We start from the raw sequence: 18,770 nt of genomic DNA on the forward strand, positions 1-18,770 counted from the left end.
CCTCCTATAACTCCCAAGCCTCTGCAGCTTGCAGCTTGCTGCTTCCTGAATTCACTGCAGGACTGGTTCCAGATAGCTATCTGCCTTTGCTCACTTTCATCTGCCTGGAAAGCAAGCCCTCTTTCATCTGTAAATTTAGCAGAAGTGGGGGTTGGGGTTGAGGTGGAGATGGGGGTAGGGGCTAACCTTTTTTTATAATCTTGCCCATATCTCTAGATGGACTTATATTTCCCTGTGTCTGGTGGAATGTATTGTAAAAATCTTGGTGAAAATTGTGCCAGTGCACAATTTTGTGAGTTTTTCTCTCCCCCACCCCAGTTTAAACCCCTAACACTAGCTAGGAGAGAAACAAGGATGGAGGGAAGAGGGGAATTAGGAAAATCCCCGAATCTAATTTCTTGTAGCTGACCTTAGCTACTTTGTAAGTTCTTCTTTTTCCCACCCTTTATTCCCCCTCCTCCATTTCACTCCTATCACTAGATAGGAGATAAAGAAGAGAGAGAGAAGGAGAGGAGAGGGAGAGGAAGACAGAGATTCCTGAATCTAATTTCTTTCTTTTTGTTTCTTCTTTGAGCACCACTAACAAAGGGCAACCAACCCAACCCCCACTGAAAGACCAGAAACCACCCACCCTGCCTCATGGGGCTCTAGCATTTGCCCTCTGAAAAATTCCCAGGATTCCGAAGGTCACAAAATCACAGAAATTAATCAATCTTCAGTTGGCAAAACCATGTTTCTGATAGAGCACAAGACAAATCATGGTCAGCTGCTGTAGACAGTATGAAGCAGCCCTCCACACACACACACACACACACACACACACACACACACACATACACACACACACACACACACACACATGCCCCCCCCCACTTACCTTTTTCCTGGTTGGTTTATTATTGGATGAATATGAATAGGGAATGTGAGTACTTCCATCTTTGCATCAGTCTTGGTTTGAAGAAGAAAGAGTACATGTATTAAAAGTATGTTTTGGGTAACGTGAGGAATAGTGGATTGCCCTGTAACGTTTTACCTACAAATGTATCATCATATGTTGCTGTTTCTCACCCTGTTGCTCCTTTCTTTCTCCTCCATAACTTGCCGATCTCTTTCCTCCCTGGTAAAATTTCTTCCTTTGGAGTTGGAGACATGGCTCACTGGTTTAGAGCATTGGCTATTACTCCAGAGGTCTAGCATTCAAGTTCCAAGACCCACGTGATGGCTCAGACTTTCTGTAACTCTAGTTCCAGGAGATCCAATGACCTCTTCTGACTTCTGTGGGCACCGGGCACACGTATTGCATAGTCACACATGCAAAACACCCATATACATAAAATAAATCAACAGCGACAATCCCCAAAACTCTTTCTTCTACGTTCACATTACATATGTGTGTGTAATGCATGCATATGTTTATAGCTACATGGCTAAAATCTGGCTTTGGCATGTAAAGAAAGTGGCTGGTATTTTGTCTTCTTTCCACTCATTACCATCTTTGTCACCCTGCTTCTTTTAGATATGTCTTTTTCCTCTCAAAGCCTTTCTTTCACTTCCACATTATATAAATACATAAAAATAGGTGGCTTTAAAATAGCATTTCCTAGGGTACTATGGGGGATGATAGTCTACTGAAGCTTTAAACATATCACGTAGACGCAATCTCTATGTTGCCAAGAACTCATCTGAAGTAGGGACACACTGAGTCAGTGTGGCAAGAGGGAGTTCTGGGAGGTGGGTAGTGAGAACTTTAATAGTTTCACAAATTCTGTGTAGTGCATTCTATTGTGTAGGCCCACAGAGTTTTGAATGCACATTTGTATTATCAATGTACTGATATATTAGGTTCCATGCAAAATAAATAAAAGATAACCTTATTTAGACATAGTCTAGTGAAATGTTAAAATCCAAATAGAGGAGAACAAAACTCTTGGGGCAGACAAAAGTAGCTTTCTTGGAAAAGAAAAATAAAATATGATCTGCTCTAAGGAAAAAAAATGGACATGCATAAAAGGAAAACAAGCCAACAATTAAAAACAAAGCAAACAAACTCAAATCACCAAATATAGCAAGTATCTGAAGTTTCTGTTAAACAATGGCATGTTCTTTTACACACAAATTTAGGGAAAACACATAATCCAATTCTTTGCCTAAAGAAGTTACTTGATAATATTCATAACACTGAAAAAAAAACATGTACCTAGTGAAAGCAGCTTCAATGAATAAAACTACAGCCAGTCAGTGATGGCACAGGCCCTTAATCACAGTACTCAGGAGGCAGAGGCAGGTTGAACTCTGAGTTCAAGACCAGCCTGGTCTACAAAGGGAGTTCCAGGACAGTTAGAGCTATACAGAGAAACCTTGTTTTGAAAACCAAACCGACCAAACAAACCAAACTGTTGGGGTTGGTCTGATGTTTGTTATTTGATGCTAATTACTGGCCCTCAATATCTGGCTACTGCCTGGATACACCTATCCTTGTTGTATAAACCTGCTTAAGACATTGTACCTGATTGGTTGATTAAAGACCTGGGCAGTGCTGAATGGGGTAGGCATGGCTAAGCTTCCCGGGAACCAGACAGATGGGAAGAAAGGGGGAAGGAGGACACCATGATTCGTTAGTGTAGAGAAGAAATCACATGGTCCAGGAGGAAGGACTCCAACGATGGTGTGTATGGAAAAAATATTCATAAGAGTATTCATAAGCAAGTATTCATAAGATTATAGATGGAAGGTAGCCCAGACAAGGATGGTTAAAGAAGATGACACTGGATGGGGGCTGGGAGATGGTGATGAGGTTCTTGAGACAGCGCAGGTAAAATATCTGCCCAGCCAAAGGTAAATAAGGCAATTGTAAAATTTAACAGGTATCTATTTCTTATTAATTGTGATAGTGGACGAAATGATACCACTGTGGTAAAAATAGGGCAAATAATAAATGTTATTTAGCCCAACACCCATTTTATTTACTACAAACAAACAAAATTAATAAAATCACAGTAATGTCGTATATAAAAATGTAAATAGTAGCTATAATGGATGCCACTTATTAAGGAGAAAAATAAGGGGATGTTAACAAAATTTGTCTGAAAAAAAAATCCACAATGAAATAAATCTAAGTGTTTTGGAGCTATGTGGAAAATGACCAAGTTTGCTAAAATAACAGAGACAATCAGAAATTGAGAGTGTGGTACTTCTGCCTATCAAATGGTCAGAGATTTAAGTTACAATCTTTGTTGGAATGGAATGAAATAGATATTTTGGTCTGTCCCCAATGGCACTGCAACTAATAAGAGTTTTAATTTAAAGATTAATAGTTCTAAAAATAAATATTTATATTCTTTAAATAGAGCGTTACTTGAAAATCCACCGCTGGGGAGATTGACCAATGCTACTGTCTTCTTGAGAACATATAGAGGCCAAAGTGAACACGTGAGCTGTGCAAGCCCAAGATTCCCTGCTCTCCCAGTTGATGGACATTGCATTTAGGACAAAAGTCTATGCTGGAAATAAGTCTCTTCACAACTTTTAGTGATTTCATCTGTGCTGTTCACCCCCATGGATTTTGATACAACAAGTGGCAACAATCTGAACCATGGTGATTCTGTTTATGTGGCTTCCTTTTCGTTACTGAAGCTTTGGGGATCCTGACCTTATTTTATATTTTCTGGGCATTTTCAGTGTCTTTCAATTTTCAAACCATGTTTGTTTCTGAAAATTTATTATGTTATTCCTGTCATTCATTATTGTTGCTGTTGATTACTATAATGACGCTCTTTCTCTTCTCTTCCTTCCTTCCTTCCTTCCTTCCTTCCTTCCTTCCTTCCTTCCTTCCTTTCTTTCTTTCTTTCTTTCTTTCTTTCTTTCTTTCTTTCTTTCCTTCTGAGGCAGAGTTTTGCAGTAGCCCATAGGGACTTGAAGTCTTTATCCTCCTGCCTCAGGCTCTTGAGTGCTGGGATTAAACACGTGGGCCATAGGCTGGGGAGATCACTCAATGGTTAAGAGTAATGACTTTTTCCAGAGGTCCTGAGTTCAATTTCCAGTACCCACATGGTGTCTCACAACTGCCTGAAACCCCAAGATCTGACGCCCACAGACCTATATGCAGACAAAACATTCATGTACGTAAAATAAAATAAAATAAAATAAAATAAAATAAAATAAAATGTGTGCGTCACAGTGTCAAACCTTCATAATAGTTTGATCATTTTTGGACAAAGGAGGAGGCTCATTGATTGAAATGTTTGCCATAAAGAGTACGAGAGTTTGAATCTCCCAAACCCACTTAAATGCTGGGTGGGTTTGATAGCACATGGTGGGTTTGATAGCACATAGGACTGGTACCATACCAGTCCCGAGACAAGAGATTCCAGGAGGAAACTGACTATTTAGATTGACAATTAATGGGCACTGAGGAATCCTAAAAAAGACCAGGAGGAAGTATTATAAGAGTCAGGAGGGTCAAGGACACCATAAACATCCATCCCACAGAATCAATTAGGCAGGGCTCATAGGGGCTCCCAGAGACCGAAGTGACAGGACAAGAGAGGTGAAGACAAGAGAACCTGTGTAGGCTTGACCTAAGTCCTCTACATATACATGATGTTTGTGCAGCTTGGTCTGGTCTGCTTGTGGGACTCTTAAGAGTGGGAGTGAGGTTGTTTCAGACTATTTTTTTTGCCTCCCTTTGGGACCCTTTTCCTCCTCTTGGGTTGCCTCACCTAGCCTTGATATCGGAGTATGTGCCTAGTCTTATTGTAACTTTTTATGGCATGTTTGGTTGATATTCCTGGGAGGCCTCCTCTTTTCTGAAGGGAAACAAAGGAGGAATGAATATGGGGGAAAGGGGAGAAGGAGGGAGCTTTGAGAGGGGATTAGGAAGGGAATACTGCAGTTGGATGTAATATATGAGAAACTAAACAAAACAACCTCTCCAAACCCAAAACAACTACAACAACAAACCAGTACTGGGTTGTGGGTTTGAATGATGGACTCTGCCTCAAAGAATCTGTCAGAAGAATGATAACAAAACCCTCTGGCCTCTACATACATGTGCCCACACATATGCCCGACATATATGAGACATGCACAACTAAAGTGGAAAAACCCACTATAGTTTTCTCTTTTACTTTCTAAGGGGTTTTGTTTTGTTTCAAGACAAGGTCTTGCTGTGTATTCCTGGCTGTCCTGGAACTCTGTAAACCAGGTTGGCCTTGAACTCACAGAGATCCACCTGCCTCTGCCTCCCAAATACTGGGACTAAGGGTGTGTGCCACCATCCTTGCCTCTGAAGGATTTTCTTATTATTATTTTGAAGTTTCTGTATCTGCAATTTTAGTTATTGTATTATTTTAATGTCAGAATAATTTCTCCAAGGATTTTTTAAATTAATTTTTATTTTATGTGCGTTAGTGTGAAGGTGTCAGATCCCTTGGAATTGGCATTATAGACAGTTGTGAGCTGCTATGTAGGTGCTGGGAATTGAACCCAGGTCCTTTGGAAGAGCACACAGTGCTCTTTGAGCCATCTCTCCAGCCCCTCTCCAAGGATTTTTAGTTAACTTTTCTTCTTTTGCTCTGTTTTCTTTAATAAATAAATACCCTTAAAGATATTCTCTAGGTACTGATGGCCCTTGACTATCACCTTTTAGGCAGGTGGGCTCTCTGAGGGGTGAGCTACAACTGTCTGCATCTGTAGAATACTTTCCTTTGGATTAGGTAGATAGAATTCTTTGCTCTTCTCCCTGGAGAGGACAGCTCTCTCTGGTTGCATTCTGAGAGCAGAGTAGAGTATTCAAATTCCCATGAGTCTGCTTTCTCTCTAATCCCCGGCCGTGTATTGGTTTCTGGCACAGGACTCCAGCTCTTCCAGCGAACATACAACCTACTGTCTGCTCTAGTTTAGAAGGGGGTGCCTGACTTTATCACTTGGAGTTGGGTTAATTTACTTTTTTCTCCAGGGTTTTAATCATTCTTTCTATTTCTGGACCCACTTTCTGCTTTCTCGGGTCTGTCTGCTTTGTACACTACCCTCTATGAATTCTTGGGTTTCAATTCTCCTTGGTTTGCTGTCAGTTACTGTTCATTCCACGATTCTAGTTTCTTAAATATTTGGAAGGTTTGAGGTCTCTTCTTTTTTGTGTGTGTGCATTTAAGAGTGTGGACTAAAATATTTCTTACATAGAATGGAAATAAAAAGATAAAATGTTTCCCACTTCTCTAAGATTCCCTGCACTCTGCCCAAAGGTTGCCCATAAGTCTCAGTATCTACATTGATAGTCTGCAGGGCAGAGCTTTTCAGAGGTCCTCTGTGTCAGGCTCCTAACTTGTTCCCTCTTTTCTCCTTCTTCTGATGTCCATCCTCTTTGCCTTTCTGGATAGGAATTGAGCATTTTAGCCAGAGTCCTCCCTCTTGATTAGTTTCTTTAGGTGTACAGATTTTAGTAGGTTTATCCTATATTATATGTCTATATGAGTGAATATATATCGTGTGTGTCTTTCTGCTTCTGGGATAACTTACTCATGATCTTTTCCAGTTCCCACCATTTACCTGCAAATTTCATGATATCCTTGTTTTTTTATTGCGAGTAATATTCCATTGTGTAGATGTACCACATTTTCTGTATCCATTTCTCCTTTGAGGGACATCTGGGTTGTTTCCCAGTTCTGGCTATTATGAATAAAGCTGCTACAAACATGGTTGAGTTAATGTCCTTATTGTATACTTGAGCCTTCTTTGGGTATATGCCTCGGAGTGGTATAGATGGATCTTGAGGAAGTGCTATTCCTAGTTGTCTGAGGAAGCGCCAGACTGATTTCCAGAGTGGTTGTACAAGTTTACATTCCCACCAGCAGTGGAGGGGGGGTTCCCCTTTCTCCACAACCTCTCCAGCATGTGTTGTCATGTGAGTTTTTTTTTTAATATTTATTTATTCATTATGTATATATTCTTCTGCCTGCATGTACACCTGCACCAGATCTCATTATAGATGGTTGTGAGCCACCACGTGGTTGCTGGGAATTGAACTCAGGACCTTTGGAAGAACAGTCAGTGCTCCTAACCTCTGAGCCATCTCTCCAGCCCAGCCATGTGAGTTTTTGATCTTAGCCATTCTGATAGGTATAAGGTGAAATATTAGGGTAGTTTTGATTTGCATTTCCCTGAGAAGGCAGAACTCTTATATAGCACATTTCAGACCTAAGCAGAATCTGCTCTTAAAGTTTGAATCACTATGTATAATAAAATCAAAGTCATTAGTTATATCTTTAACAGAATATAAATGCTAATGAATTTATATCTTATAGGATTTTTCTTTTTCAACAGTAAGTTGTGGAATGAATTTTTACAGAAAGTTGAATAATATCTTCTCCAGGCCAGAGAAGATGTTCAAGGTGTCATATAAGTCATGTGCCAAGGGTCAAATGGACGGCTGACACATTAAGTGCTAAAATTCATATGGTTTGCAAAGGGCTATAAGTGCAATATGAAAAAATAAGAAAAGGGAGAAACTCAATGTCCTGCCAGAAATCAGACTTTTACGTTTATAGTCTTTTGGTTTAAAGCCTTTGTTTTTAGATTTGTGTCTACTGTTTTCCTTTTAACCTGGATAAACATCCTGCTTATCCACTTATTTATGGAGCCCGAGGGGAAAGCCCTCAATAGACTTCCACAGAATTTATTTATGTACCTGACTAGAATAACAGATGGGATGAAAAGCCCATCCTTTAACCAAGAACTGCTCATCTTTCTTACAGCAACTCTAAGTCATTTTTAAAGAGGTCATTTTTTAAACATAGGTATATATAGTATTACAAAATTGAATAATATCTTTAGGAATACATTTTCCTGAACCAACCAATTAGTACATTAATGCACATAGCTCTGGAATCTACTTTTGTAGAAATGAGTGCAATATTAGCTTAAAATATAATTCTATCCATTTTTAAAGCACCAGCCTTGTATAGAATGCATCATTTATTATTTTCATCCCACTGTGAATACATTGCCTTTTAAAGACTTAATGGCAAGAATTTGAGATCTATAGCTGCTATTAAATTTCTGGGTTTTCATCTATCCAGGAAAAAAAAATGAAAGCTGGAAACTTTTGTGGTCTTTGCAGACTTGGAGTTACCATACTGCACACTTTTTGATGTCTGTAACATCCTAATTCTTACATATTTTCTACCCTTTGTCTTTATACAAATTAGTATCTGCCATATCTAACATTTTTCATGCAATACTGCTTTTCTCAACATATGCTTCATATTTTAAAAGCACCACTCACTCCACATTTTTCTGTAATGCCACATAATCATCCTCCCAAGAACCCCTCTTACTGCTACTTACTACTCTGCTAGTAGTAGTATGTGCTAGAAAGTGTTCTCTCAGATGAAAGTTTTTAAAATATTCCTTACTTATTTTGTCAACAGATGGATAATTCTCTTCTCTATGATAACAGTGATATTAAGGTCATCTTTAGTTTTTCACAGTGAGTCCTTGAGAGGGAGAGAATACATCCATCTTGATCAGCTATAGCATCTGAACAAATACTGTTTGGATTCAGACTATCTCTGAGTTCTACTCCAGAAAAAGGACATTGCATTCCCCCAGGCTTACCGTTACATTGTGCAATTTGGTGTTGAATAATCATACCTGACTCCAATCATACCTGAATGGATCATTTGGCTTTCATGTCTTGGTTGCTATACTACTCCCATGTCCTGATTTTGTCTTTCATATTCTTCAGTCATGATAATGTTCTTTATCTTTAAGACATACTCTGTTTCACATATCCTAAGGTAGCTTTCTAGAATTCTTCTTGGATTTTTGTCTGTATGATGTGAACTTTCCAGAATTAGGAGCTATCATGCTTTTCACCAAGTCACCCTGATCTCAGGTAGCTCATTCCTACATATTCCTTGAGGGCTGAGTTCATTTCTGACTCTTCCTCAAGGCAAATGCCACCACTCACCCAGACATTTGGTTTCTGCACTCCAATTAATTTCTGGAAACTCTGTTATTCCATTGAAAATATTTCCTTCTCTGGACTGAAATGAAGTCCCATTTGTTTTAACTGCTGTACTTAGCTCAAGAAATGAAGGAAGAGAAGTAGAGATGAAAGCATATATGTACTGTCTAGGTTTCTAGAATGGTGCGAGGCACTGCCATATGTGTTCTTTCATTGGCCAATGACCTTGCTTATTCTTACAAATATTCAGTGAAAATAGGTATTGTTTCTACCTCACAGGAAAAAAATGAAAAAAAAATCCAAATCCAAATGAATGAAACAACAATGAAACTTGTCAAAACTTGACAGTTTGATTCAGGCTATAAGAAGCCAACTCAGACACTAAATGAATCGCTGCTTTTGAGCCTCTGGAGTCTCCTCAGCACAACACACTCCAGTTTGCCCTGTTTGGGTGGTTTTGGTTTTATAGCATGTTTATTTATTTATTTTTTATTTTATTTTTTTCTTATCAGTAGCATGTTTATTTCTACTCCTCTGTTCTAAGTTTCTTTATACTAATTGCTGAAGCAAATAAAAACAATTCAGAACATACAATTTAGTTATTAATTGACAAAGTCAAAGCTGGTCTCATGATTTTATTGTAACATCTCAACTGAATTTTTTTTTATGCTGATGATGGCAATCAAAACATATGAGTTACCATGAAGTGACAAAATCAAATATTAGCTCATAAAATTAAAAAGTGGGGAGATGTTTTAAATTGCTTAGCATGAGTGTCCAGGAGCTCACTTTAATTATGTTATTATTTTCTAAAAAAAAGTAATTTCCTTTGGACTGCTATGAAAAATACACATCAAGCATCGTTAGTGAAATCAAGAAGAGTGACTATTTATTAGTCTAGTCTATTTGGTGTTCTGCAAGCCTCTTGTATGTTCAAATAGCAGCTTTATTTGTAATAGCCAGAAACTGGAAACAACCTAGATGTCCCTCTATCAAAGAATGGATAAAGAAACAGTGGTACATTTATACAATGGAATACTACTCAGCCATTAAAAACAAGGAAATCATGAAATTTGCAGAACATATGGATGGAACTAGAGAAGAGTATGGTAACATAGACCCAGAAAGACATACATGGTATGCTCATTTATAAGCAGATTTTAATTATATAGTACAGAATAGACATACTAGAATGTACATACCCCAAGAAGATAAGTCCAATGGACATTTTAGTCTTCTGATGGTTAGGGGGTAGGGGATATCTCTGACACAGACTATGATGCCTGTTTTCTGATCACTTCCCCATGATGACCCTGATGGGAGTTCCCTACAAGGCCACAGAGGAAGAAGACAAACTTAATCCTCATGTGAATAGATGAGCTGGGGTATCTGGGTAGGGTAGCTCCCATATTCTGAGGAATCAGTGAGAGGATGTAGGAGGGAGCGTGAGTATAGGAAGAGAGAAAAGAGGGGCCCATGATGGAGATGTAAATTGAATTAATTAATAAAAACTTGGTGACTGTTGGCTGACATTTGTGATTGCAAGCCACCAGATATTATGAGCAGCTTTAATAAACACAACTCCTACCTTCACTGTAGCTAATATTAGTGCTTGTTTATTTATTCACTTAAAGAGACACTGGAGAGAATCTAGTTAACAGGGTTTACAAATAAGAAACCCTGGGAAGTCATGGAATCTATATGCATGAGAACAAGGCCCTTCCATCTCCTGCCAACTGGACGTAAGATAAACAGTCTCTGAATTCTGCTCTGACCTGAATCTTCCCAGAATAGTCAAAGGATGTAAGAAATCTGGGGTCTTTATCATAGCATGTCAAAATCAACAGCACCTCACCTTTTAATGAGGAAACTAATTAATTCAGTGAGCAACAAGAAATCAGTGGAAACCAAGTCTAGTTTTATCTTGTTGGGAAGGCAGTTTTTAGATGAAAACAATTACTTTGCTGTTTGCTGTTTTGCCTAATAGTGAGATTTAAGATGCCATAACCATACCTCAAATTACAATAAGATTGAAGAAAATTGGGTCCTGCATATGCAATAACTTTTTCATTCTAGCACATCAGAGAGTGGGCATGTAAATGTGTTTTGAGTGACTAAATCTTTAAGGGTCAAAGAACCTTGTTATGGTGTTTTCCCTCCGACCCAGCCTTAAGTTCTTGGAATAAAGACTCAGGAAAAACTCAAAATATATTTACAAATACCTAGGTCATAAAGCTAGGCTCTTCTGTGACTAGCTCATAACTTAAATAACCCATTTATACTAATCTACATTCTGCCACATGACTGGTTACCTCTGCTCAGGTACCATGTATCTGTCCTACTCACATCTTCCCTAGTTAATCTCCTATTCCCAGCTCTATCCCAGATTTTTTTCTGCCTGCCAGATATTACACCTACTATTCCACTTATTCTATTAGCCTTTTTTTTCCATTGACAGGTGATACATCCATACAACACAAAAGATATACTTTCAATAGAACATTCTTTTTTAATTTTTTAATTTTTATTAATTATAGTTTATTCACTTTGTATCCCAGCTGTAGCCCTCCTCCCCTCTCCTCTCCCAATACCACTTTCCCACCCTCTTCTTCTCCTTTGCCCTCCCCCAGTCCAATGATAGGGGAGGTACTCCTCCCCTTCCATCTGACCCTAGTCTATCAGGTCTCATCAGGACTGGCTTCTTTGTCTTCTTCTGAGGACTGGTAAGGCTGCTCCCCCTTCAGGTGGAGGTGATCAAAGAGCCAGCCCATGAGTTCATGTCAGAGATGGTCCCTGTTCCTATTATTGGGGAACCCTCTTGGACACTGAGATGCCATGGGCTACTTCTGTACAGGGGTTCTAAGTTCTGTGCATGGTCCTTGTTTGGAGCATCAGTCTCATAAAAGACCCCTGGGCCCAGATTTTTTGGTTCTATTGCTCCCCTTGTGGAGCTCCTGTTCCCTCCAGGTCTTTTTATCTCCCCCTTCTTTCATAAGATTCCCTGCACTCAGTATATGTTCAATAGAACATTCTTAATCACTGCCTTTACTTGGGGCAATTAAGATTTACATTCCTACCAGTTTGGCTTTGAGATTCAGGCTTATCTGAATCCAAACTAACCTCTAGGTTGGATCTGCTGTGATGCTGTGTCCTGATTTCTTCCTGTTCAGTCATCCAATGGTTCATTATTCTTGAATAATTGCTGCTTGTTTCTACTCTCTGTGACAAACTTGAACAAAGGCAATGGACATGACACTGTAGAGAGCAAGTCATGAAGAGATGCTACTTAGAGAGTCTGGTAAATTGTAAACTTTCTTTTTATGCGTGGGTGGGTAGAGGAAAGAGCAGCAGGGTAGGGTGGAAAAAGTGAAAGACAATGTAAAAAACACACCCTTTTGCATCCTTGGCAAAAGTAAAAATGGTAAGCAAAGACCTGGACACATAAAGCAGTCATTTAGCTCCTTTCCTTTTCTGGATAAGGATAAAGTTATCTGAGAAAAACAAATTTTGGTGGTATCATGAGAGGGGGAAGGGAAGTTTAGAGGACTGGGCAAGGAAATAGTAAGATGATTTTCTTCTAAAACATACACGTTGAGCCCTGATTCTATTGTCTTCCAGTGCCACTTACACAATCCTTCTGACCTCACCTTCTGTTTAGTAAGACCAACCACTGTTCATGGCAAAATTTAGAGAGACACATCAATTGTTCAGTATTTGGGTGTCAGAATGGATATTTGAAACCCCCACCAGAGACAACAGCTTTCAAATAAAACGGGAGAGTATTGAATTGCCAGAGCCATGTCTTCTGAACACCAAGAACAGGAAACTCACTTACACAGTAGTTGTTGAAGACTTGAATGTTAATTGAGTATGCGTAAATAAAGATTCCCCAGATAAGGGAGTGAGGAGCAGAGAACTACACTGGTGGGCTGGTGGCCAGGTGCTCAGAGCTCAAAGGAGAGGGCTGACTGCTCAGAACCAGCCCCAACACTCTGAGGGTGGTGTTCCCACTAATTGCCCACTGTGCTCTACCTCTTGGAGAATCCTCTGTGCTCAGCACAGCCACCCCGGGGACTGAGTCTCCAGCCTGGGAACCTCCGCCCACACCAAAACCCTATCCAAAGCACGGAATGCTCTATGCTTTTCTGATTTTCTTCCCCCTCAGCTTTTCTGCTCCTGCTGTCTTTTTCTCCCCTCCTCTTCATGTTCTGTTTAGATCCTTTGCCCACGTAGAAGCAAACTGAGGACTTTTTAAGAATAAGAGAATAGATTTTACAAACCCAGAGGCTTATTTCACCCACCAAACTTCAGAACCCCCTGTTTCCCTGTTCTCCTAAAACACAAAACAGTCCTGAGCACGTCACAAATCCTCCAGTGGGACTGACACATCCTTTTATTCTCGGCTTGTGAACATGCTTTTTATCCTTTATATCACTAACAGAGATTCTCTCAGGGTTCCTGTTCATCTTTATTATTATACCAAGACTACTGGGGTTTCAGGCAAGAAACCTGTGGTGGGTGGAGCCTTAGAGTAAGGAGGGGTTCAATGGGAGGCCTAAGAACCCACAAAAATGGGTCTTTCAGGAGTCTCCCTTCCCCTGATAATAATGAAAGAAAAATAAAGGAATTTCCCAAGGGACATTAATGTTTCTTCAAGACTGTGAGATGTGAGATTTCCTTTTATATAATATTGTTTTTCTCCTGTGCATTGACTTCTTCATTTAAATGAATACATAAATTGTTTTTCTTTCCCCTCATGTCACTCTTTGAGAAAAATTAAATCTGTCCCAAATTGTCAATGGTCTCCTTAAGGATGACATGCTTTGGCCAGAAATAGCAGTGGACTAAAAGGTGGGTCATGGCTCTGCATTCTGTGCCACACTGTAAGAGACTGGGAATGGAAAAGGGGCTTCCTTAGTGCTCTAGATGTCATGACAAAATGTTATATAGTTAGTGGTTCAACAACAGAACTGTTTTCTTATGCTACCGGAGAGTGAAAGGACAAGCTCAGCACACCAACGTGACTAGGTTTGAAAAGGCTCTTCTCCTCGCTGGTTAGCCAGCTGCTGTCTTGGGGTTCCTATTGCAGTGGTGAAACACCATGACCCTAAGCATCTTGGGGAATAAAGGGTTGATTTCACTTACATAAAGGGTTTATTTTACTTCCACATCATAGTCCGTCATCAAAAGAAGTTAGGCAGGAACTCAGACAAGGCAGGAGCCCGGAGGCAGGAGCTGTAGCACTAGAGGCCCATAGAGAAGCTTACAAGCTTGTTCCCTGAACTCTTATTTCCCAATGTAGTCACAATAGGAGCCAGAACTTGAACATCTTGTTTTAGGTAACACAGTTTAGTTCGGGACACTTCATATCATATACCCCAATCATCCACTTCCCAGTCCTTCCATAAACACCCCCTCCTAAAAAAGAAAAAGAAGTCTAATTTGTGTTCTCCGTCTCCCCCCGTAGCATGGTCAAACTCTTAGTAGTTAGGCCCCCTAAAGAAAACTGAACCCTTCCCCACCGTCACCTCACCCAGAAGCCATCAGTTGTGGAGAGCCACACTTCAGTATCATCACAATTTTTGAGAGTTCACTTTGATGGCTTCCATTTTAGGCTGTTACTTTTTTGTGGAGGGGGTGGTTGAGGGTAGGAGTCCTCACAGTAGCCTCCCGTGTCCCTCTTTCTCAACTGTGCTTCTGCAGTAATCAATATCTCGGCCAAAGTTGCTTCCTCAGTCTTTACAGTCAGCAGGAGCACAGACCATGGGCTTCCGCGTGGTGATTGTAGTAGGACCCACTGACCCAGACATGGTGCTTCAGGGGCAGCATGGATCTGGACATCCCCTTGGCCGCAGAGGGCAGCACAGGCCACCCACATCAATATGGCTCCCCGGCAGCAGCACGGCCCACAGACATTAACATGGCTTCAGTCTGCAGCACAGACTATGGTCATGCAAATGGCCGTTGGTGGTAACACAGGCCAGGTGGCATCAGGACCACTGACCCACACATGGCACTCAGCCACAGTGGTCCTTCAGTGAGGTCTAATCCAGAAAGTGAACTGTTCTTCATCTCAGGCCGTCATAGTTGCCCCAGATCAGGGCGATCCGACAGCCGAATGTCATGCGCTGGGGCTGGGTCTGCCACTGTGTAAGCTCTAAGCTGCTGCACACCACCAGACAACCCTGCTGGGCAAGGACATATTCCACCATTGACCTCTGTGTTTCATCACACCTGCCGTTGCTGTCATGTCTCCAGTTCTGCCTTTCTCCACAGAGCACGCACTGCTCCACTCCTCTACCTTCTTTTTCTTTCTTTCTTTTATTAATTACAGTTTATTCACTTTGTATCCCATCTGTAGCTCCCTCCCTCTTCCCTTCCCAATCCCACTGTCCTTCCCTCTCCTCCACCCATGCCCTTCCCCCAGTCCAGTGATAGGGGAAGTCCTCCTCCCCTTCCATCTGACCCTAAGCTTATCAGGTTTCATCAGGACTGGCTGCATTGTCCTCCTCTGTGGCCTGGTAAGGCTGCATCCCCTGAGGGGGAGATGATCAAAGAGCAGGTCACTGAGTTCATGTCAGAGACAGTTCCTGTTCCCATTCTATGGAATCCACTTAGAGACTAAGCTTCCATGGCTACAACTGTGCAGAGGTTCTAGCTTATCTTCATGAATAGTCCTTGGTTGGAGTATCAGTCTCAGAAAAGACCCCGGACCCCAGATTTTTTGGTTCTTGTTGCTCTCCTTGTGGAGCTCCTGTCCCCTGCATGTATTTCTATCTCTCTTTTCTTTCATAAGATTCCCTGCACTCTGCCCAAAGTTTGGCTCTGAGTCTCAGCATCTGCTTTGATACCCTGCTGGGTAGAGTCTTTCAGAGGCCTCTGTGGTAGTCTCCTGTCTTCTCAGGTAGTCTCCCCGTTTTCTCCCTCTTCTGATGTCCATCCCCTTGGCTTTCTGAATGAGGATTGAGCATTTTACCTGGAGTCCTCCTTCTTGATTAGCTTCTTTAGGTGTTCAGATTTTAGATGTTTATCCTTCTGCTCCTCTGTCTTTTCCACCTCTCCATCACACATTTGTTCATGGGAGTGGTGCCCCCCGCCACAAGGCCAGGGGACGGGATCTAAACTTTCTTAATAGAATCCAGTGTACCTAAATTGCTTATCATAGAGAGATTCAATGTATAGAAGAATTCCCTGTAAATTGTAGAATTCTATATAAAAACGGAAAATATTGATTGTTAAGGACAATAGCACTGAAGGAGCACACAATAAAAAAAAAGAGAATAATATTCTTGGACTTCTGAGCTTTATAAAGACATCTGAAGAAGCTAATGCCTATCTCAACAGATGAAGACAGAAACTGATATTAGAAAGTGCTAAGCGAGACTACTACTGCTTAAAACTTGTAATCATTTTAATGGATTATGCAATATTTGCTTCTATGTAAGTACTTAGCTTTGGGATACTCAGTAATTATACCCTATAACACTTATAAATTGCGATTTACACATGAATGCCGAATTTACTATCATAATAGCATTTAAATATCACTAATAGCCCTCACCAACACATCTGAAGGCACTTCCAAGGCAGAGCTCTACTTGCAATAAATGTCAGATTTATGTAGTGATACCGAACAATTAAAAGCTTCACCACTCTGGTCTCCTTAATTACAATTCATTACTCTTGTATACTGGTACTGTATCCATTACTGCATTAAATAAAGACTTACACTGGCATGAAGATTCCCAATTCAATCAGAAAATTTAATAAATCCCACAAATAAACACAGTTTTGAAAAATGACCATCAGATATTCTGCCTTTGATTTCTTGGGATGACAGCTATTTGTAGAGTTGTGTTACTCTTTTCTTTACCCACTGCCACGAGTGATCATGAAGGACATGGGTTAATGCAAAGACTATGCTCATATTGATACCCTTCCTGTATCTGTGTGACAACTGAGAAAAGACACAATTCTCAAAGGGCACATTTTTCTTTCCCCGGAAGCCAAGGGACAACCTCCATCTCAGTCCTGGGGCAGTTTGATCTTTCTTTCCATAGAGATAACTGACTGCCTCCCCCTCCTTCTTACTTCAGAACCAGTGTTCCGCAGTGGGAGTTCATGGATGCCATTTTGGGACCCGAAGACCAGGAAATCCCATTGCTTCCATACAGACATGAAGCCCTTGACCTAAAAACCCTGAAAGCCATAAAAGTGCATGTCAGTTAATGATTGTGTAAATGTTCTGCCAAAGACTTTCTTTACTGTTTTATGTTGTTAGTGGCAACAGGTAAAGTAGACGTTAGCTGGGGGAGACAATGGGAATTGGGTGTGTGTGGTATTTCAGGAGTGAGGTATAAACCTAGTGCAATGAAAACTCCCAGGAATTGGTGAGGGTGACCCTAGTTAAGATTCCTAGTAACTGGGGTATACATACTGAAACATACATCTCCTATATCCAAACAAGACTTCCAGTGGAGGGATTGAGACAGCAGCCCGGTCACAAAATCACAGACCTATAATTTGTCCTGCCTACAAGATGTGCTGGGGTAAAGGTGGCAAGGAAATTATGGGAGCGGCCCACCACTTCCTGGTCCAGCTGGAGACCCACGACACTGCCTAGAGGGCCAGGAACCAGAGGCCAGATAGCCCAGAGACCCAGGATAGAACCAAACATGACTAGAAAAAAGCCAATGAAATGATTCCCAATGATACTCTGCTGTACTTGCAGACAGGAGCCAAGCATAAGCGTCACCAGAGAGGCTTCATCTGGCAAAGTATGAAAAAAGATGTGGAGACCAACAGCCAAACAGTAGGTGGAGCTTGGGAAATCCTGTGGAAGAGGAGAAGGAAGGGCTGTAAGATTCAGGGTAGGACACCACCAGAAAAACCACAGAACCAACTAACCTGGACTAGTAGGGGTTCATAGAGACTGAACTGACGATCAGGGAGCCTCTATGGGTCTCACCTCGGACTTTTGCATGTATATTATGGTTGTGTAGCTTGGTCTTCTTGTGGCAGTCCTAAGAGTGGGAATGGAGACAGTCTCTGTGGAAGGAACCTCGTGTCTGTATGGAAGCATCATCTGTCAATAAGAAGTTAATGGCCTGTTAGCTGAGGCAGGAAGTAAGGGGGTGGGAGTTCTGGGGGGAGGGACTCTGGGAGACAGTCACGGGCAGGGATTTGCCTGGGACTCTGAAGAAGATGTACATATAAACTGAGAAGAGGTAACCAGCCTTGTGGCAGAACTGTGAATAGAATAGATGGGATATTAGCTATGAGCATGTCAGGGAACATGCCTAGCTATGTTGGCCTAGGCTTTTGTAAGTATATTTAAGCCTCAGAGTTGTTATTTTGGAAGCTGGGGTATGGGAGAAAAACATGCATTTACAGTCTCCAGCTCCTTTGTCTGTTTTGGGGGCTCTTTTCTTCCTACTGGGCTGCTCCATCCAGCCTAAATATGAGGGTTTATGCCTAGTCTTATTATAACTTGATATGCCAGTTTGGTCGATGTCCCTCGGAAGCCTGCCCTTTTCTGAAGGAAATGGAGAATGTAGAATGGTGGCACAGGGGAGTAGGGAGAGGAGGGAGGACAGATTACAGTAGGGATGTACTATACGAGGGAAGAGTAAAAATGAAAAGAGCTTAGCTTATCCTTACGTATAAGGAACTACTCATGCCATGGAAAACTCAAAAATGAGCAAGGCCTGTGATAGGGTCGTATAACCATGCAGCACAGGTAAAGAGGATGTGCCAACAGCAACAACAAAACAAGATATACTGCGACAAAAAGTAAACAAAATAA

This window comes from Meriones unguiculatus, chromosome 1 (assembly GCF_030254825.1).
Source record: "Meriones unguiculatus strain TT.TT164.6M chromosome 1, Bangor_MerUng_6.1, whole genome shotgun sequence".
Lineage (NCBI taxonomy): Eukaryota > Metazoa > Chordata > Mammalia > Rodentia > Muridae > Meriones > Meriones unguiculatus.